Raw genomic sequence first — 22,263 nt, 5'->3', positions numbered from 1 at the left:
GGTTCCCCTAGAGCAGCCAAGGGTTGGTCCCCAAAGACATAAGGGAGCCAGTTCAACTCACAGCCTGCAGCGAAGTCCCCATGGCCACACACGGGCATTCAATTACTCCATAATTAATGAAAACAAGCTTGGTTGTTTTTTCTGTTACACTTTTAACTCTTATATTTTGGAGGGTATATTGGGAAATAAAGCCCAAGCCTCCTTTTCCCTCGTGCCCCTCCAACTTAGCACGTATTTATTTAAGTCAGGAGTGAATGCTTAAGTCAAACAGGTCTGGATGGAAACTCAGCCTGCATCCAGGAAAAACAGTTGACGGTTCTTAAACTAGACCACTTGAGGGCAGCATATCTTCAGTATTGTATGTATTTACTATCTAAATTTTTTTTTTTTATGGGTTATGTAGTTGAGGAGGGAGCCGTGGTGATGCAGTGGTTGAAGCACTTGGCTGTCAACCAAAAGGTCAGTGGCTTGAACCTACCAGCTGCTCTGAGGGAGAACGATGTGGCCGTCTGCTTCCGTAAAGATTTACAGCCTTGGAAACACTGTGGGGTGGTTTTACTCTGTCCTGTAGGGTCTCTACGAGTTGGAATCCACTCCATGGCAGTGAATTTGGGTTTTTGGTATGTAGTCTAGGGAGGAACTATGCAGTATGAGTTTCACATACGCATTACTGCAATTTCAGGGAATAAAATCATAAATAATGAGAAAACATTCCCTGGGAGTCATCTCAAATTTAGGAGTGGAGCAATAAATGTCTAATTTTAAATGTGCTTACATGGTTTTCCTATAAAACATAATTGCTTGAGGTAGATACAGTGTAATCATTTATACAAGGAGAGTTTTACTCCAGGAACTGGAGAGCTACAAAAACATGGTCCAGAAGAGTATAAGAAAAAAACTAGCTAATTAAAATATATACTAAAATTAAGTCTGGGGGGGAAATCATGGATGTATTTGCAGGTCCCAGTGCTTACTGGGAAACCCTTTGTGGTGTAGTGATTAAGAGCTATGGCTGCTAACCAAAAGGTTGGCAGTTTGAATCCACCAGCCACTCCTTGGAAACTCTGTGGGGCAGTTCTACTCTGTCCTATAGGGTCCCTATAAGTCGGAATCGACTTGACGGCAATGGGTTTAATGCTTATTGGGGAGCCCCGGTGGTGCAGTGGTTAAACACTGGGCAGCTAAAGAAAAGGTTGGAGGTTCAAACCCATTTGTTGCTCCCCAGGAGAAAGATGTGACAGTGTTTTCATAAAGATTTACAGCCTTGGAAACCCTATACAGCAGTTCTACTCTGTCTTACAAGGTCACTATGAGTCGAAATTGACTTGACAGCAGTGGGTTTTGGGTTTAATACTCCTATTGGGGTCACAACTAACATGTCTCCATTATAACCTCTTTTAACCTAAGCAGGAGAGCTGCTTCTCAGCCTTTTTTCCATATTTTAGAGTTAAGTCCAGGATGGGCAAGAGAAAAAAAAATAAAAGGGAAGAGGTTTAGGAGGAAGGAGAGAAGGAGAAAGAGATGCTTCTCTCTCTGTGGAGAATCAGTAGTCGTGGTCTCTGAGGAATTAATGTATACACCGGTCCAAATCACAGGGGTGTATTGACTCCACTCCTCTCAATTCCCTCTCACAGCAGATTGGTTGTAAACATCTTTTGGAAACCCTGGTGGCATAGTGGTTAAGAGCTACGGCTGCTAACCAAAAGGTCAGCAGTTCGAATCTACCAGGCGTTCTTTGGAAACTCTATGGGGCAGTTCTACTCTGTCCTATAGGGTCGCTATGAATCAGAATCAACTCGACAGCAGCGGGTTTGGTTTTTGGTTTTGGGAACATTTTTTGGTACTTTTCACAGGATGCTAGCAAACAAATCACAATCCACCAGCCTCAAGTGACCAGCTAGTTTCTCCTATCAGATTCTTTTCTGTATTTTTGCAGACTTCCCAAAACAAACTCATCTTCCCTCCTCCAATACCACAGGTAAACTCATCTGCTTTGCTAAGTGCCAAGGTGATTAGAGGTAGCCCCTTGATGGTAGGAACAGTTAAGTGTGTCTAGCCGAAAGGTTTGGGGTATGAACATACCTAGAAGTGCCTAGGAAGCCAGGTCTGATGATCTGCTTCCAAAAGGTCACAGCCTTGAAAATCTTATAGAGCAGCTCTGCCTTGCACACAAGGGGTCACCATGAGTCGAAATCAACTCAATGGCAGCTAACAACAAAGTGATTAGGTATCCATGCCTCAGCTTTCCTCCCTTCATTTCAAATTTTGCCTTCATTCATTCACTTCAGTCTCTTCCAGGATCCTGTTTCCTCAAACATCCCTCTAACCCCCCTGGTCTCTTCAACATTTTCCCTTACACATGTGAAAAAGGTACTTTGTCTACCTAATTCCCCTTTCCAGCTTCAAACCTCTCTCCCTTAATTCACTTCGCCCCTTGCATTATTCCACTCACACCATTCTTCAGAAATTACCCTTTAAAACTCAGGAGTTATATACTCACCACCAGGTGGTCCAATGGCTTCTTCTCAGCTATTCTTACCACATCACATCCCTATCACCCCGTATTGATGGTGGTATCAGTAAACCAGTTGCCAGCCAGTCACCTCCAACTCATGGCGACCCCATGTGTATCAGAATAGAACTGTGCTCCATAGGCTTTGAAATGACTGATTTTTTGGAAGTAGATCATCAGGCCTTTCTTCCGAGGAGCCTCTGGGTGGACTGGAACCTCCAACCTTTTGGTTAGCAGCTAAGTGCTTTAACTCTTTGTGCCATCCTGTGGTGGTGGTATTGACTAGACATTCTCCCACCCCAATCCCTTTGAAATTCTTCCTTCCCTTGGAGTCAGTGACACACACATACTCTGTTACCATTTCTTCGTGGTCTCTTTTGGCCCTGCATCTTCTAACTTCCCCTCAGTTGTGGGGATTTATCAGAACTCAGCCCATTTATCTTCTATGTGTTCTCCTTTACTGAGCTCGTGTAATTCTACAGCTTCCACTACGATCTCTTTGCCTTTGACTCTCAATAAGTATTCCTAACTCTTAACTTCTCTTCCAAGGTGTTTTGCCTGACCCTTCAAAGGAATTTTTGCCATTCCCACTTCTATGTCCTATTTCTCCAACAAAAATTTCCAAAGTATAGCTCATCTTTCCTCCACAGCCTCCTAGCAGCCTCCCCCAAATGGACTCCTCCTCCTTACCATTCTTCTAGTCTCCTGTTAAAATTTCAGTCACTTTGGCTCCTACTTTGCTGTTGTTAGTTGATTGGAGATTGAGAGTAAAGGATCTTGAAATGTCTTTTCCAAATCTTTGTCCTGTCCACACTGGCAGTACTCTACTTCGAGCTTCATTTTACCTCCTGGACTTTTGAAATGATCACTAAACTGGTGTCTCTGTCATTAATCTCTCGTTTCCCCCATTCCAGTCCAATCAGTATTTGGCCGTTAGCTATTTTCTGAAACATTCCAACATAAATGGCTGGGGGCGGGGGGTTGGGGGATAGGAAGGAATGGGGTGCAAAGGAGAGAAACTTTATAATATGTACCATCTTGTTTCTTTAAAATTCTGTGCCCTATGTCCCTGGAGAAAGACACTATGCTTGGTAAAGGAGAGGGTCAGCAAAAAAGAGGAAGACCCTCAATGAGATGGATTGATACAGTGGCTGCAACAAGGGCCCAAGCATAATAATGATCATGAGAATGGTGCAGGACCAGGGAGTGTTTCATTTCTTTTGTACATAGGGTTGCTATGAGTCAGAACCCACTCGACAGCACCTAACAACAACAACATGAATATATTAGCTAATAAGAATAATGTTTAAATTAAGCATTAAATATCCATTTTTTAAAAAAATAAACAAGAAATCCTCTTCATTTGCTCTTCTACTCTAAATCCTACATACATTGCTCTCAGAATAAAATAAAATTTCTTCATCCTGTTTTTCAAAGACCTCCCCTGCCAGGTATGGCCACAGTCCACCCTTCTTGTCTCCTTTTTCACTCTGCTTTCTGTTTCCACCCTAACATATCCTACAGGCTGGTCACATACTTCCATTCTGGATTCTTACGGTTCCACGCCTTTGCTTAAACCATTCCCTCTGCCTGAGATGTCTTTCTTCCATCATACAAAGTATAGTTCTACCTTCCTTCCGGCTTCAGCTCAGATTCCAGATTCCAAGTCACCTCAATTCTGAAGTGCCTCCCCAGATCCCAGCATTTAGAACCACTCCTTCCCTTCTCTGTATTTCCTAGCCTAATCACTGCGTGACTCTATCAAAGTCAGCCTGGCTTTGAAATTATTTGTGCATGTGACTGTTCTTATCTTTGTATCTTTTGCACACCTTAGCTCAATGCTCTTCGTGTGATAGTTTCTCAGTAAATGGTTTCTGAATGCCATTGGTCCTTGGGACACTGAAGAATCCAAGATTAGAGGCGTTTGGGATATGTATGAAGCCTAATGGTATCTTTGTGTCATCGCTTGTGTTTGTTATTGCCATGAACAAGTGCAAAGCTTGATGGGTTTCCTTTAGATCAGTCCTTCTCAGAGTGTGGTCCTAGACTACCTGTTACAGGAACACCTGGAGTGCTTGCTAAAAATACAGATTCCTGGGCTCCAATGGAGACCTACTGGTTCAGAATCTCTGAGGGTAGGCTTTGGCAACCGGTAATTTAAACAAGCAGCCCAGATCATCCTTATGTATGCTAAAGTTTCAAAAGCACTACTCTAGTAGGATATAGCAGTTTAGTAGGGAGGTTTCAGAGGTGGAGGATCCCTGAGGTTTCTTCAGCCTGACCTTGTTTGTCTGCTCAGTGTTCCTCAGCTTCTGCCAGTCTTTCTACCCTGCTGCCCAGCCTGGTCTATTTGCCTGGCTTTACCTCATGCTCGCTTGACTATGCCTTGTGCTCCTGGAACATGGCTTGCCCTCTGCCTCTCCTGTTGGAGACTGACAGCTAAGCTGTCAAGCTCTGACTCCCTACGCAAGCCAGTTCTGGCACCTCTTGAGCGGAGAGAGTTGCCTCAGCCTTCGACAATAATCTCATCCTTTTTCAGTCTTCTCTTTTTCCCTGTAACTGCTGCAAGCAAGTGATTATCTTCTGCGTTGTAGACATGAGGATCCTGACACAAGAAAAGGTTGAGGCTTGCCTAAGCCTCTGACATATTAATAGAGTTAGTGTCAAAAGCCCTGTCATCCAACTTGGCATTCCCAGTGACCACTTTGTCAGTCAGTAAGTCAATCAATTATTCAACAAGTATTTACTGAATCCCAGTTAGGCACCCAGAAGTGTCTTGTTTAACATCTGCTGGCTGGGCTGGGCTCTGTGCAGAACTCAGGTCAGTGTCCTTACATTATCCCTGATCTAGGATCTAATTCTGCACCATGTCGTTCATGGCTGGCTGCCTTTATGGCTACGCCAGTTTGCTAAGCTATATTTCACATGAACACCACCGTTCATTAAATAATTCTGCAGTCCTCAATGAAGTTAAGAGGAGCAGAGGCAGGCCATCTATTAGCCCTACAAATTGGCGTTCTGTACAGCAAACTGAACTGCATGTTGTGTCTCTGACTCTGTTGGGTTTTCCTTGGACTTCCATTGAATTCAAATTTAAAATTCTGCAGACAAGTATGTTATTCTATGAAAGAAATCTTTCTCCTGCCAATCCGTTTACACTCAAACTCCCCCACCCTCCGCATAAATGAACTTTGTTTTCTCAATTTGAAGGTTTTTTGTAGGTTAAAATTATTATTTAAACTTACCCTATGACTCCCAACTCCATATATCTTTCTAAAGTAACGGGCAGGTAGGATACTCTTGTGCCATAGCATTTTCTAGCACTCCTGTTTTTTTGTTTTGTTTTGTTTTCTAACAGTGACAGTGGAAATCGTAACCATGAATGTACGGCCCAGAAAGATAGTTATGACTTTTGTTCTTTTCTGCCAGCTTCCTTTTTTATGAGCCACAGTTATTAAAGAATGTTTAATGTGTTTAAAAATGTTAAACCAAAATTTCAGTGCCAAGAGCATCACTCTGAGTACTAAAATCCAGAATTCAAGCATCATGGACTACTAATATAGGAAGTCAGTGTCTGAACAAAACCACCATGGATAAGATCTGAAAATTTTTGACCTTCTTCCTTTCTTAGCTTTTACGTGGCTTTAGAAGTAGTCCAAAAACTTGGCCTTCGTTTCAGTTAGCATTAGTGGTGCCTGTGGTGTCTATGGGAAACATCACTGGCTCATCCCAGATTTGTGCGATGATAATAGTCCCATGTGGCCGTTTCCATTCTCTTTGAGTCTGTGCGTGGGTTGGATTTAGAACAAGTCCAAACCATCGTGGGTGGCAGGGAGCATAGTTCTTTAGTGACAGGGATTATGACCAGTCATTTTACCTCTACATTATTCCACATCTATTTCAGGCTGAATGTTGTACACGTGCTTCCTTTTTCCATCGCTGCTCACCATTAAATAAATGCCCTGGCTGGATCAGAAGGGCCAGGAAACAGAATGTTATTCAGCGTCCTATTGATATGGCCCCCTAAAGCTTCCAACAACTTCCCCTATCAGCTTCTCTAAATGGGCTAGAAAAGCTCACTGTGTTTCTGTTGTCCATCCATGTGTATTTCAAATTGTCTTATGTGTCTCACTCAATAAAACCAACACAATTTTGCTGAATTATGCCAAGACAAAGTCTTCTCTAGACGTTTCATTATCCTTATCCTTGTTCTAGACGAAATTGCCAAGTAAATAAAATTTCTAATGTGTTCTTTTTGGATATCTAAATGGGCATGGGGAAGAGTTAATTCACTGGGTCAAGTTTAGAGAACAAGTTAATAAAGGTAGGACTGAAGAAGAATTAAAGGTAATAATTTTCTTCCAGGGCTACAATAACATAACATAGAATGTGCCATCCAAATACTATCAAGGAGATATTGAATTATATGCTTTTGGCTCTTTAGAATTTCACTTTTGTGCAAAGATAATATTGCATTGGTTATTTTTAATTTTACTTTCTTCACTTATAATACTTATATGGGCCAGAATCACTGCTTTCCTCATTCTTTTCTTCACCTACTACTAATGTATCTGAGAGTGGAATAATAAAAAATTAAAGGACTGTTTAAGTACAATAGCAGTGCTATTAGTTCTGTATTCTATTTTTATTTTTTAAACTCATAATTATAGTCACCTACTCTATGTTTTTTACTCTATGTTTTTACTCTATGTTTGTAAACCCTGGTGGCATGTTTTTTACTCTATGTTTTTACTCTATGTTTGTAAACCCTGGTGGCATAGTGGTTAAGTGCTACGGCTGCTAACCAAAAGGTCGGCAGTTCAAATCCACTAGGCGCTCCTTGGAAACTCCATGGGGCAGTTCTACTCTGTCCTTTAGGGTTGCTATGAGTCGGAATCGACTCAACAGCGATGGGTACTCTATGTTTAGGTGTTTTACATACCTTTTCTATATCTATTACAACAACATAAATTGTATGTATTATTATCCTAACTCTACAGACATAAAAGAGACTCAGAAAAGTTATATAACATGAAGTACTGAGCTCAGTGCCTACCATATAACAAGTTCAAGTTCTCAATAAATACTAGTTATAAAAAGCATTATTTTTCCCAAGGTCACACAGCTAATAAATGGGAGAATTGGAGTTCCAACTCAAATATAAGAGAATACTTTTGCTACTGCATACACACTGCCTCAATGTTCACACTATATTTCATCAGCAAAAAAGTTATTTTAATTCTATTTACTTGAAGAGCTAGAACAAATACGGTGCAAACTATGTCTACCGAGACCCCTAACTTTAATTTATGTGTATGTGCACCTGTGTGTCTCCTTGTGTTAGTTGTTCTGTTTTGGTTTTGTTTTACAGTTTTCATATGGTACACTTGCATTTTTTTAAGAAAACATTTAGCCTAAAAGTTAAGTTACTCACCACCCCCTCACCCCTGGGAATGGGAAGAAAAATTTAATGGGGAGGCATATAATTGTGAAATGAAACAGCCCTGTTTCGGGGAAGAGCAAGAAAACTTCCCTAAAAGCAGAGGTTCCTAGCAGAACCTTATACAGCAGGTTGAGTTGAAACCTACCTCTAAAAATAGGACTTGCTTTGACGCTACAGGGCGGGACATTTGGATTCTGTTTTATTTCTAACTGCTGTTTTAGGAAGCACACCCAGTATTTTCTTTAGAAGAGCTCCAAAGATAGTTTTTCTACCTTTGACATAAAAAAATTGACATACTCTGAGAAAAGTCTGTCAGACTTTGGACTTTTATTTGCAAGTTAACAAATGATCATAACTTTCATTTGGGGAGAAGGATGAGTGTAATTTATAGTAGGACAAAGAGTTCCAGGTCCAGATGTCCTCCCAGCCCCTTTCCCTATAAGAACAGATGTTAGAGATACAGGGGCCTTGTATATGGCTCTGCCTGAACACCACTCAGGCATATCTGCACACATCAATGGCTAAGGAGCTTCAGTAGGCAACACACACCTCTTCCTCCCCCTCTTTCTCCTCTTTCTCCTCTCTGTCTCTCTCCCAGAGTCATAAGAGTCTCCAAACTCTGCTAGAAGGCTCAACGTTAACTAAAACTTCCCTGAAAGAACACTCAACTGGTGTTTATAATGAGCAGTAGGTTTTACGGTTGCTTTCCTTGATTAAAAAAAATTAATAAGGTGGTCACAGAGAAAAAGAGTCAACTGAATTAGGCCAGAACTAGGCTTTGGAGATTGAATCTAAAGTCCTGGAACCAGTGATCTTACCCGCATCGTTTTGCATTTAAACACAAGAGAGTTGAATTGGAAAGGCATCTTAGTCTTGTTCAGGCTGAGTCTCAGGCTGCTTTAGCCTGGTGCCCTTGCCAGAAGATTCTGAAAACATTTGAAAGAGTCAGGCCCTGGGTCATGATTATGCCTGTGAGACCCTGTGCCCATAGCTTGGGAGGAGATTGTCATCCTCTGGGTGTGAGAACAGCATGTGCAGAGACTACTGGAGTGCAAATGGGAATAGCTAAGGCTTTGGCAAGCTCAAGGCTCAGAGTCAGGACCTCAAACTGTGACTCAAATTGGCATATGATCCTAAACTTGTTTACACCATTCTCTAATTGTTTCATGTGTGATCATATCTCCCTAGCAAGCCTGACAGCATCCGAAGACAGAGAGCATGCTATTTTTGATTTCCTGAAAGAATCTGTCAGAGTCATGGGTTTACTTTGCTGACTGACTGACAGTCACTGCTAGCAGGGATTTCAGCTGCAAATAAAGAAAAGTGGTTTATATTCCGAGTAATAAAGGAGTGTGTCATGTGGTCATGTTTCTGTGGTATTTTATTGATTCTCTAAGATAGAGATGTCATGTGAGGCAGAGATAGCCAGATATACTCTGTATCTGGGGATCTTGGGAGCGACAGAAGCAAGTGGTTGGATTAAGAGTCAAGGACTTGGTGGAGGGGGCCCCATTTGTGCTCAGGCAGGGAAGCAAGCAGAAGCTCTCCAGGGAGTGCATGGTCAATACCAACCATCCCTGAGAGGAAGCCTTGAGGCTTTGAAGGCTGCAAAGTCCTCTGTCCATCAGTAGACAGACCCACATTCATTTATTCACGTATTCTTAAATTCAGAATTTAAATATGATATGGCAGGTACCATGCTCAGTGCTATGAATAATTATACATAGTCTTTGCCCCCAAAGGTGAGACAAACTTGTAAACAGATAAATTATAACGACAAGCCAATACCTATAGCATTGTGGCAGCAAAATGTAATGAAAGAGGGTTCGCAGTCAAATGGAGCTGGCTTTGAATATAGGCTTTGTCACCTATTATTAACTATATGACTTGGATACATTTTTGAGCCTCTATTTTCTCATCTAAAGATGTGGGTAACAATATCTTTCACATATATAGTTGCCGTCAAGTCAACTCTGACTCCTAGCGATCTCGTGTGTGTGTCGGAGTAGACGTGTTCTCCGTGAAGTTTCCAATGGCTGATTTTTTAGAAGTACATCACGAGGCCTTTTTTCCAAGGCACCTCTGGGTGGACTCAAGTCAACCTTTTGGCCAGCAGCAAAACGCATTAGACATTTGCACCACTTAGGGGCTCCACCTACTGCATGTTGTCATTGTTGCATGCTGTCCATTAGGTTCGGACTCGTAGTAACCCTACGTACGATAGAATGAAACAGTGCCCGGTCCTGCATCACCCTCACAACTGTAGTTATGCTTGAGCCCATTGTAGCAGCCACTGTGTCAATCCATCTCATTGAGGGTCTTCCTCTTTTTCGCTGACTCTCCACTTTACCGAGCGTCATGTCCTCCAGGGACTGATCCCTCCTGGAAACATGCCCAAAATATGTGAGATGTAGTCTCACCATCTTTGCTTCTAAGGAGCATTCTGGCTGTACTTCTTCCAAGACAGATTTGTTCGTTCTTTTGGCAGGCCATGGCATATTCAATATTCTTCACCAACACCACAATTCAAAGGTGTCAGTTCTTCTTCCGTCTTCTTTATTCATCACCCACCTTTCGCATGTGTGAGGCTATTGAAAACACCGTGGCTTGGGTCATGCTTACCTTAGTCCTCAAGGTGACATCTTTGCTTTTCCACACTTTAAGGAGGTCTCTTGCAGCAAATATGTCCAATGCAACGCGCCATTTGATTTCTTGACTGCTACTTCCGTTGATTATGGATTCAAGTAAAATGAAATCCTTGACAACTTCAATCTTTTCTGTGTTTATCATGATGTTGTTTTGAGGATTTTTGTTTCCTTTATGTTGAGGTGTGATCCATACTGAAGGCTGTGGTCTTTGATCATCAGTAAGCGCTTCAACCCTGCTGCAGAGGGTTTTCAAAAGAAGGAAATGAGAAACACATGATAATACCTCACACAGTACATATGCTAAAGCCTCAGACAACATTTGATTCCTTCCTCTGTAACAGAGGAATATGGCGCATCACGGTGATGAGAAGCCAGAGCCAATAGCTGCCTGAGAAAAGGAGGGGAGGCTTCCTTTACAAAATCACATTTTTGTTTGACCCTGAAGAATAAATGCATCTCTTCTCCAATCGTTAGTTCAGCAGGTATTTGCAGAACACTATTATGTGTTCCACATAATACACGTAATGTGTTCCGGAAACCCTGGTGGCGTAGTGCTACAGCTGCTAACCAAAGGGTCGGCAGTTCGAATCCACCAGGTGCTCTTTGGGAACTCTATGGGGGCAGTTCTACTCTGTCCTATAGGGTAGCTATGAGTTGGAATCGACTCGACGGCACTGGGTTTGGTTTTTGTTTTTTTATTATGTGTTCCGTGTTCTCCATCTCTCTCTCTGTCTCTCTAGCTCTATCCCCCATCCCTGTTGTTCTGTTTTCACAGGCAAATAGTGACCTGTTTTTTCTCACAATAGATTTTTTTTTTCTAGAATTTATATAAACAAGGAAATCCTGGTGGTGTAGTGGTTAAGAGCTATGGCTGCTAACCAAAAGGTCAGCAGTTCAAATCTACCAGGTGCTCCTTGGAAACTGAATGGGGCAGCTCTACTCTGTCCTATGGGGTCGCTATGAGTCAGAATCAACTTGATGGCAGCACGTTTTTTGTTTGTTTGTTTGTTTGTTTTATTATGTGCCAAATATTGTACCAGATTCTGGGGATACAATGGTGAACAAAACAGACATGATGCTGGATCTCCCAGAGCTTACCTTCCAGAAAGAAAGAGAGAGATTGAAACCACCACCAACAAACACACACAATAATTCTAAGCAGGAAAGCTAAGACAGAGAATGATTATTTTAAATGTACTCTGAGACTCCAGGCAAGAGCACCAGGCTAAAGCAGCCTGAGACTCAGCCTGAACCGGGTTGAGATGCCTTTCCAAATAAACCCCTTTGTATTTAAACATAAAATAATGCAGGTAAGATCATTGGTTCCAGGTCTTTAAATTCAATTTCCAAAGCCTAAACCCACTGTTGTCAAGTCGATTCTAACTCATGGTGACCCAATGTGTATCAGAGTAAAACTGCACTCCGTAATGTTTTCAATGGCTATAATCTTTTGGAACTAGATTGCCAGGCCTTTCTTCCCCAGTTGTCAAGGAAGACAACTGTAAGACCTACTGCTCATCATAAACGTCAGTTAAGTGTTCTTCTAAAGAAGTTTTTAATCAAGTCGAGCCTTCTATCTGAGTTTGGCGACCCTTAAGACTGAAGTGATTAGCCTTTGGGAAGAAGAGAGGAATGAGAGAAGAGAGAGAAAGGACACAGAGAGAAAAAAAAAATCTAAAAGAGATAGAGAGATGTATGTTGCCTATTGAGGCTCCTTAGCAATTGATCCTTGCAGAGATGCCTGAATAGTATCTGGGCGGAGATAAATGTGACACCCCTGTAGCTGTAACATCTGTTCTTATAGGAAAGGGGCTGGTAGGATGTATGGCATGATTTCACCCAAGAAACAAAGGATGAGGAGGAGCAAGCCACACAAAAAGTGTGGGGAAGAATATTCCAAGCAGAAACAGTAAGGTACAAAATCCCAGAAACCGGAAAGGAGTCCATGTGTAAGCAAGTGGAAAAGGAATAGAATAAAGAGGGAGAAGATAGTGAATGATGAAGTTGAACAAAAAAGAATTCAGGGGAGAGCCTTCCAGAGAGGATAGCGTGTGCAAAGACCTAGAGCCATAAGTCTGACATGCTCTGTGAACATGGAGACATTCATGTGGCTGCACTCTAGGCTAGAGGAAGGAGTGGGTTGAAGGAGGTGGTAACAGGGAATGGTCCTGGGGAGGCAGATGGGGGTCAGATTATGGACAGTCTTGCTTGTATGATAAGTAAAGACATTTATATTTGGTTCTGTTCATAAGTGAGACTCTATGCAAGTATTTATATGCGAGTGTACATGCATAATCTGACTGTTACTTGATGATAGTGTAAAGAATGGATTAAAGACAAAGAGATGGGAAAGGTGGAGATCTAATGGCAGCCTGCTAAAACAGTCTGATAATAGCTAAAACAGTCTGAGGAAGGACTGAATTAAGGCAGTGCAGTGAGGACCAGATTCAGTAGATAATCCTGGGTTAGAAGCCACAGGATGTTATAAGGTATGGAGAGGAGGCATGGAAGAGGAGGGAGAAAGACTTAATTTAGATGACTGAAAACCAGGCAGAGTAGATCTGAGAGTTAATGGGAAGCCAGTGTTATCCTTGAATAGCAAAATGATGTAGAGATGGCCCCCGGACACCCTTTTGACTCAGTAATGAGATCAGTCCTGAGGTTCACCCTTCAGCCAAAGATTCAATAGGCCCAAGGAACAAAACAAGACTAAAAGGGCGCACCAGCCCTGGGGCGGGGACTAGAAGGCAGGAGGGAACAGGAAAGCTGGTAATAGGGAACCCAGAGTTGAGAAGGGAAAGTGTTGACATGTCGTGGGTTATTAACCAATGTCATAGAACCATGTGTGTACTAACTGTTTCATGAGAAACTAGTTTGTTCTGTCAACCTCCATATAAAGTTCAATTAAAAAAAAATGACATAGAGAAATATGTAATTAATCAGTTTGACACTGGCCACTATGAGTCGGAATCTACTCGACGACACTGGGTTTTTTTTTTTTTTTTTGGTTTGCATGTTAATTAAAGAAGGAAGAGACCAAAGGTAGGAAACTAGGGGTGTGTGTGTGTGTGCGTGTGTGTGTATCCACTTTAAAAGGAAATCGTCTTTACAAGGTGGAAATGAATGAATAACAGGGCAGAATGTGTATAGTTGGCCATTTGCAAAGAAGCATAATTTTAGCGGATTAACATGTATTTGGAAGTATTTTCTTTAGACAAATTTACCTCATTTTATGAGGCTTCATTGATTTAGTTTTGTTTAAAACTCAGAGAGAAAACGTCTTCTGTTGGATCAAATTTTCAAGTGCAGCTTGTTAACATGTCTGCATGGATTTTTGACATCTTCTAACAACTCACCACTCAACTCTTAGATCCATCTACTTGCTGAATACTTGTCTGTGATCCAGCAACCTCCTTCCTCCGTTTTGCTCTTCAGGCCCGACTCTCTTAGCACACAAATCTCTTAGCACACAAATCTCTTAGCCTACACGCTCCCATGATATAGATTTTCCCCTTACAGAACCTAGAGTCTAGTAAGATGCTTCTAGACGTCTGTCTGAAAACTTACTGACCTGCTTCTTTTCTCACATTTTTTCCCAGATTTTCTTTTTTGCATTTGAAATATTTTTCAGAATCTTTTAAATTGTAAAGGAGTCTCAAATAAATGTTCACTTATATTCTGGTGGGTAGAAAATGTGTTCCATTAGCAAGTTCAGTCCTTGGACTTACAATGACGGAAGCATGGAGTAATTTAATGCTTGACCTAGTCTTACTCAACAAGCTGGGAGAGACGCAGGTTTAAGCCTGACTGACTGGCCTCCAGTCCCATGCATTATCCCTGAACTACTTGTTCCCTTTCACTCTTGCCGCACATTTGCTTCCCCTAGGAGGCCTCTGGGTTAGTCACTGCCACCATATTAGGCCATCCTCTGACAAGTACTTTTGTTCTTACAAAGAATCTGATTCCTTTCTGTGGCCTCCTCAGACCATTGGGCCTTGCTGGTGATGTTTGAACTGCCCAGGGGATGAGGAAGATAGCCAAAAATACACCAATTTTAGCATAAAACACTGACATCAGCGACAGCTGAAGGACCACAAAATCTATAAACACTCTTGTTACTCATCTGCCATGCCAGTTGGGCAAGCCAGGTATGTGGCCCACTTGAACATCTTGTCGGGGAGAGGTTTCCCAGGCTGGCCTCCTGATGGAACCTGAGATGAGAAGAATCAGATGAACTTGGCATTCAGAGCATTAGTGTGTTATTAGTTTAGCCTTGATTTGAAAAAGGAGCCCTACTACCTAGATGGCATTTAAGGAGTTGAGGGGTGGAATGACAATTGGATTGGATGGATCAATATGAGTGCTTGTTGACTCAACATGTGTGAGCTGGGGAATTATAAGATCTTGAGTGCTAATGGGTTCCTGAGGTTTTCTTTAACACTATTGAAAAGGTTCTGTACCCAGCATCTCATCATCTAGAAGAAAGTATTCTGTAAAATGCAACCCTAGTTACAATGCAAAGTTTGATCCCATGACCATAGCTTTGTAGCAAGTGGCATGTAATCATGGTGAACATGTTGGAAATCTAGTTAAAAATCCCAGGGATTGTAGAGCAAGATATCCTTTGCTTAGGCTTTGGTGTTATTTAATTTTTAAAATGTTAGTTTTTGCTTTCTTATCCAAATGCCTACCCTATAAGAATGAGATTTTATGAATGGGAGATGTAAAAAACCTAGACCCTATGATTAAATTTTCTTATCATGAAGTTTTCATTGGATGATTTTCAGAAGCTGATCACCAGGCCTTTCTTCCTTGTCCATCTTAGTCTGGAATCTCTGCTGAAACTTGCCCACCGTGGGTGACCCTGCTCATATTTAAAATATCAGTGGCATAGCTTCCAGCATCATAACAACCTGCAAGCCACCACAGAATGGCAAACGGATGGGTGGTGGGATTATAATAAAAGCAGCTACTATTTGTTATGTATCGTACACCTATCACTGATGAGTTACGTCAGTTATTCCTGTCAACGACCCTGTGGGATAGGTATATTATTACCATTTTACAAACGAGAAAACTGAAGCTCAGTCATTAAAGAACTTAGTAAGTGAAGGGGGAGTTATCTGAACCCATGTTTGTCAGATTCCATAGGCCCTGCTTTTCCAGTGGCTGTACAATGTGCTGTTGTAAGCTTTGACTCTGGAGCCAGGCTGCCTGGTTTTAGATCTTAGTTCCACGCCTTAATAGCTGATAATTATGAGCCTGTGGGAAATGACTTATTCTCCCTGTACCTCAGTGTTCTCATTTAATGTGGGGAATAACAGGAGTTCCTACCTCGTAGGGTTGTCTTGAGGATTAAATGTGTTTGTATACAAAAACACTTAAAATAGTGCTTAAAACATAGCAGTATATAATTTATGCTGTTAGCATCATTATATCCGCTAGGCGTCATGGTGTCCCTCAAACAAAAACAAAAACCCATTGCCATCCAGTCAATTCCGACTCATAGAGACCTGATAGGACAGAGTAGAACTGCCCCATAGAGTTTCCAAAAGCAATCTTTACAGAAGCAGATTGCCACATCTTTCTCCTGGAGAGTGGATGGCAAGTTCGAACCATTGACCTTTCAGTTAGCTGCCATGCACTTAACTATTGCGCTACCAGGGGTGCTTTGATGTCCCAGACACACCTCTAATTCAGTAAGACTCAAATTCATCATCTTATTTTCCCTAAACTTACTTCCCTGACTTGGTCGATGGAATTGTCATCCAGCAAGTTTTCCAAAGGAGGAAACTTTATATTTTCCTTGCGTTTCATTATGGACATAAACCAGCCCCCAATTTCTGTCAAATTTTGCATCTTCTCCTTCTCATTGCTGTAGTTACTGCCTTAGTTAATACCCTCATTGTTTATTAGCCAAACCTGTGCAATACAAAATGATAGCCACTAGCCACATGAGGCTATTTGAGTACTTGAAATAATGGCTAGTTCGAATTGAGGTATGCTATGAGGATAAGATACACACTAGGTTTCAAAGACTTGGGATGAAAAAAAATGTAAACTATCTCCCTAATTTTTATGTTCGACTACAGTTCTACTCTGTCCTATAGGGTCGCTATGTGTTGGAATTGACTCGACGGCACACAACAACAACAATAACATGTAGAAATGATAATATTTTGGCTATATTAGATTACATATAATAATACATTATTAAAATCTATTTCATATGTCTCTTTTTATGTTTTTCACATGACTATTAGAAAATTTAAAATTACATATGGGCCTTCCATTTATGATTGGACAGCACTCATCTGAATTATTCAAATGCCATCTCTATCTATCTATCTCTCTACCTATCTATCTCTATCTTTCTCTCAGTCTGTCTATCTGTCTACCTACCTACCTACCTATCTATTTATCTATCTATCTAGTCTAGCGGCTTTCTGTCTTGACTCCATTTTCTTGTACAGACTGGTCCTAAAGAGGTCTTTCTAAACACAATCCTGTTCGGGCCTCTTTTGTATTTAAAACAATCTGCTAGCTCCTATCACCTAATTGGAGAGTCTGAACTCCATGAGGGGCGTAGACAAACTTTCATTCTCTCTCATTGTTTCAGTCATGCCTCTCTTCTGGCTCTCTTCCTTGCACTTTGTATTCTAGCAGTGTTGAGCTGTGTTTTGATTCCCAGGCCATTTCATACCTCTTTGTATTTGCACATGTTGTTCCCTTTGCTTAGATACTCTTCCCCTTTCTGGTTTCTTGGTGAATTTTAATTTATTTTCCAGACATCACCTCCTTTAGGGAAGCTTCTCAACATGGCTAATCATGCCCACTTTTGCAATACTTCTTTCTTCATACATGCTTTTAATATTGCCTTTCAAAACCCAAAGAACTCATTGCTGTCGAGTCAGTTCCCACTCATAGTGACCCTATAGAACAGAGTAGAACTGCCCCATAGGTTTTCCAAGGAGCGCCTGGTGGATTTCAAGTGCCAAAATTTAGGTTAGCAGTTGAGCTCTTAACCACTTTACCAGTGTGTATAATTTTTTTTTTTTTCTGCCTCCCTTATAAGCCTGAGTATGTAGAGGATAAAACTGCGTCTTAAAGTCATTTTTATATTGACACAGAGTAGGCACTCAAAAAACAGTGGTTGAATAAACAAAATAAAACAACCCCTGATGTCAAGGTGAGAGACATATGCATCTTTGTACAACACAAATAAATATAACACAAGGCATAACATTTGCCCCAAGAAAGAGAAATAAATGAGTGTCTATTCACAAGTTGTTGTTAGGTGCTGTCCAGTCAGTTCCAACTCATAGCGACCCTATAGGACAAAGTAGAACTGTAGTCATCTTTCGCCATCTTTACAATCATTGCTATGTTTGAGCCCATTGTTGCAGCCATTGTGTCAATCCATCTCATTGAACATCTTCCTCCTTTTCACTGCCCCTCTACTTTACCAAGCATGATGTCCTTCTCCAGGGACTGATCCCTCGTGATAGCATGTTCAAAGGACGTGAGACAAAGTCTTCCCATCCTAGCTTTTAAGAAGTATTCTGGCTATACTTCTTCCAAGACGGATTTGTTCATTCTTCTGGCAGTTTTTTTTTTTTTTTTTGGCAGTCTGTGGTATATTCAATATTCTTTGCCAACACCATAATTCAAATGCATCAATTCATCGGTCTTTCTTATTCATTGTCCAGCTTTCACATGCATATGAGGCGAATGAAAATACCATGGCTTGGGTCAGGCACACCTTGGTCCTCAAAGTGACGTCTTTACTTTTTAACACTTTAAAGAAGTCTTTTGCAGCAGATTTGCCCGACGCAACACGTCATTTGATTTCTTGATTGCTGCTTCCACAGGTGTTGATTGTGGATCCAAAATGAAACACTTGTCAACTTCAGTATTTTCTCCGTTTATCATGATGTTGCTTATTGATCCAGTTGTGGAGATTTTTGTTTTGTTTATGAAGTGTAACCCATACTGAAGGCTGTAGTCTTTGATCCTCTTCACTTTCAGCAAACAAGGTTGCGTCATCTGCATATTGCAGTATATTGACAGGGAACTGCCAGAAATTTAAACCAGATTAAGAAGAGGACATGGAATGAGAGATATCATCGCTGATGTCAGATGGATCTTGGCTGAAAGCAGAGAATACCAGAAATATGTTTACCTGTGTTTAATTTACTATGCAAAGGCATTTGACTGTGTGGATCATTACACATTATGGATAACATTGCGAAGAATGGGAATTCCAGAACAGTTCATTGTGCTCATTAGGAACCTGGACATACAGTTGTTGGAACAAACAAGGGGATACTGTGTGGTTTAAAATCAGGAAAAGTGTGTGTCAGGGTTGTATCCTTTCACCATACTTACTCAATCTGTATGCTCAGCAAATAGTCTGTGAGGTTTAACTATATGAAGAGGAACATGGCATCAGGATTGGAGGAAGACACATTATTCACAGATAGAGGAGGTCAATTAATTTTAATTGAAATTTGACAGAAGGTCTCATGAGGTGGCTGATAAAAGTATCTCAAGGTGGCCTTCCTTTCCTAAATTCAGCACAGTCCAGGACCTGACTCTAATCATGCAGACTCTAAAACTTAATCTCGTCATTGTTCAAGCAGTAACCAGATGTGGGGATACTAACTTATACTACCTGAAGACAAAGAAGACTGAGGTATACACGAGAATTCTGATGTCTTCTCTTGGAGAGAGAAAAAATATATATTGACAATAAGACTGTGTACTTGCATCTTCTGGACAGTTTCCTTTAGAAACAAAATTATTATATAAAGCTGGATTTGCGAGCTGGATCAGTAACAAAGAGTGTGAGTTGAATGATTCAACTATGGACGTTTGCTGAGCTCACCTCCACCATTGGAACACACCTGTTGCTTGTACAGGACAGATGGAATGAATCCTTGGTCTGGGTACCTTCTCTTCTGGACAGTACTTGTAGGAGAACTATTTGTCTCCTACTCTTCTAATTTCTATTTCTGGCCAACCCACTCAGAAAGTCACATTCTTTCACAGATATGTTAATACCCTCTAGTAGGTTGCTCTGGTCTGTGCTCAGTCCATTTATTGTTATCTCAAGTAACTTTGAATCTTTCTGTTCTCAACTGCTACGTGCTAATTTTGGAGGTAACTCTCTCAGAGCAACCACCTTTCCCTTATTTCCCAAATCTTCAGTGTGCTTGACTCCTGCCAGTGTGGGGAATCTAGGAAGAAGAAAAAGAAGACTTTCTGGAGGAGACAGGATTCTGACAGGAGGAGGAAGATTAGGAGGAAACATCACAAGTTTGGCATGGAACTATAGAAGTACACAGGTCTGGCCCATTAGTCCTTTGGACTAATCTTTCTCTTGTATTTTTAGTTTTCTTCATTCTTCATTGCTCCCAAAGACGTGAGACCAATGAAGTATCTTAGATGGCTGCTCACAGGCTTTTAAGATACCAGACGCTACTCACCAAAGTAGAATGTAGAAGAGTTTCTTTATAAACTATGTTATGCCAATTGAGCTAGATGTTCCCCACAGCCCTCAGTCTGACAATCTGATCCCTCATGGAGTTTGGATGTGTCTATGGAGCTTCCATGATCTTGTGCTAGCTTCCCCAGTATTATGTACTGTTTTACCCTTCACCAAAGTTACCACTTATCTATTGTCTATTTAGTGTTGCTCTATCCACCAGACTGAGTCCAGTAGAACTAGATGGTGCCCAGCTACCACCAGTGACTGATCTGACAGGGATCACAACAGACAGTCCCGGACAAAGCTGGAGAAATATGTAGAATAAAATTCTAATTCACGAAAAAAGACAGGCTTAATGGACTGACAAAGACTGGAGAAACCCTGAGAATATGGCCCATGGACACCCTTTTAGCTCAGTCATGAAGTCACTCCTGAGGTTTACCCTTCATCCAAAGATTAGACAGGCCCATAAAACAAAATGAGACTAAAGGGGCACACCAGCCCAGAGGCAAGGACCAGAAGGCAGGAGGGAACAGGAAAGATGGTAATAGGGAACCCAAGGACGAGAAGGGAGAGTGTTGACATGTCATGGGGCTGTTAAGCAATGTCATAAAACAATATGTATACTGACTCTTCAATGAGAAGCTAGTTTGTTCTGTAAACTTTCATCTAAAGTACAATTTAAAAAAATCAAGATAGCAAATGAAAATAAATAAAATGACAACATTCCTACCATTTGTTTTAAATCACACTACTAGAAATAAATGGGTAAATCATGATCTCACAGCAAAGTTATAAAAAACAGCATGAGAATAAATATTCTACAGGTCAGGTTATGTCCTCTGTGTCATATTCTCTGTAGATACTTAATAAACACTAATAATTATTGTCATTATGTGCCATTGAGTTGGTTCTGACTCATAAAAAAATTGAGTTGGTTCTGACTCATAGGGACACTAGAATGTATTAATACATAATACTACTTGTGGAATTCATTTTTGTCTTTTTCAAACTTTTTATTGAAGTACAATATACACGCGGAAAAGTGCACATCATATGTTTTTGGTTCAAGGAACTTTCACAAGCTGAATACACCCGTATAACCAAAACCCAGATCCAGAAAGAGAAGAAATCCCAGGCCCCTAAAAGCCACCTCATGCTCGTTCCGGTGGCTGCCCGTTCTCCTGCTCTGTTAATCCTGACTTCTAACAGCATAGATGAGTTTTGGCCTGTTTTTATACTTTATACGAATGAAATAATACAATAAATATTATTTTGTGTCTGAAAAAAAAAAGTACACAGTTCTTCGTAGATTTGGGAGTCATCTAGGACTTGGTTAACTGCTCATCTTGTTAATCAAATTTTTCTGAAAGTATGTATCAGTTAATCGGGGAAGATTATGAAGACCTAAACCGATATATATTTTTAATACTCACACCTCACTGACTTGGTCATACTCCAAACTTTTCTGCTGTTGTGAATTCAAACATATGAATTTAGCAAGTTGCTCACCGATGATACATGGTTTGTGTGGTTATGACTGCTAAACAGTGAAGCACCTTTTAAAGGCAAAACTTTCCTTTTTGGTGAGCAAACAAATAGTATGTTTTCTTGTAGATTTTAGATATTATGGTATGTGTTTGGGGATGAGAAAATCATTCAAAAAAACTTCTAGCAATTGTACTTCTTGCTTCTTAGCAGCCAGAGAACTCTAGTAAACAAAAGTACAAACAAACAAAGAAACTTATAGGTCTACTGGTTGCCATCCTGGTTTAAACATTTTAATCTTTTAGTACCTAGTGCAAATATAACTTGCAAAAAGAAACATTCAAATGAATTTTTACTGAGTTTGTAGACTGAAAATATTTCTGCCTGGACAGTATAGGGGGATAATCAGGGGAAGGGCTTCCCGGAGGAGGTGACATTGGATCTGAGCTTGAAGGGATAAATCCGATTTGGAAGACAAGATGAACAATCTGGGGCACACGGGGCAGATTCTAAACACAGATAACAGTGTCTTTCTGATCTATTATTATCTTCAGGGTTTTGCACTATTGCTTAGTGCTTTTTAAAGGTTTCGAAGCAGAGGTTTTAAATACCACCATGTCTGGCCCGGAAAGTAACCTTCCACTGAAAGAACTGGCAACAGAACAGTTAAAGACCTTAAAGG

Source organism: Loxodonta africana, chromosome 5, assembly GCF_030014295.1.
Source record: "Loxodonta africana isolate mLoxAfr1 chromosome 5, mLoxAfr1.hap2, whole genome shotgun sequence".
Classification (NCBI taxonomy): domain Eukaryota; kingdom Metazoa; phylum Chordata; class Mammalia; order Proboscidea; family Elephantidae; genus Loxodonta; species Loxodonta africana.
This window is presented reverse-complemented; position numbering follows the sequence as displayed.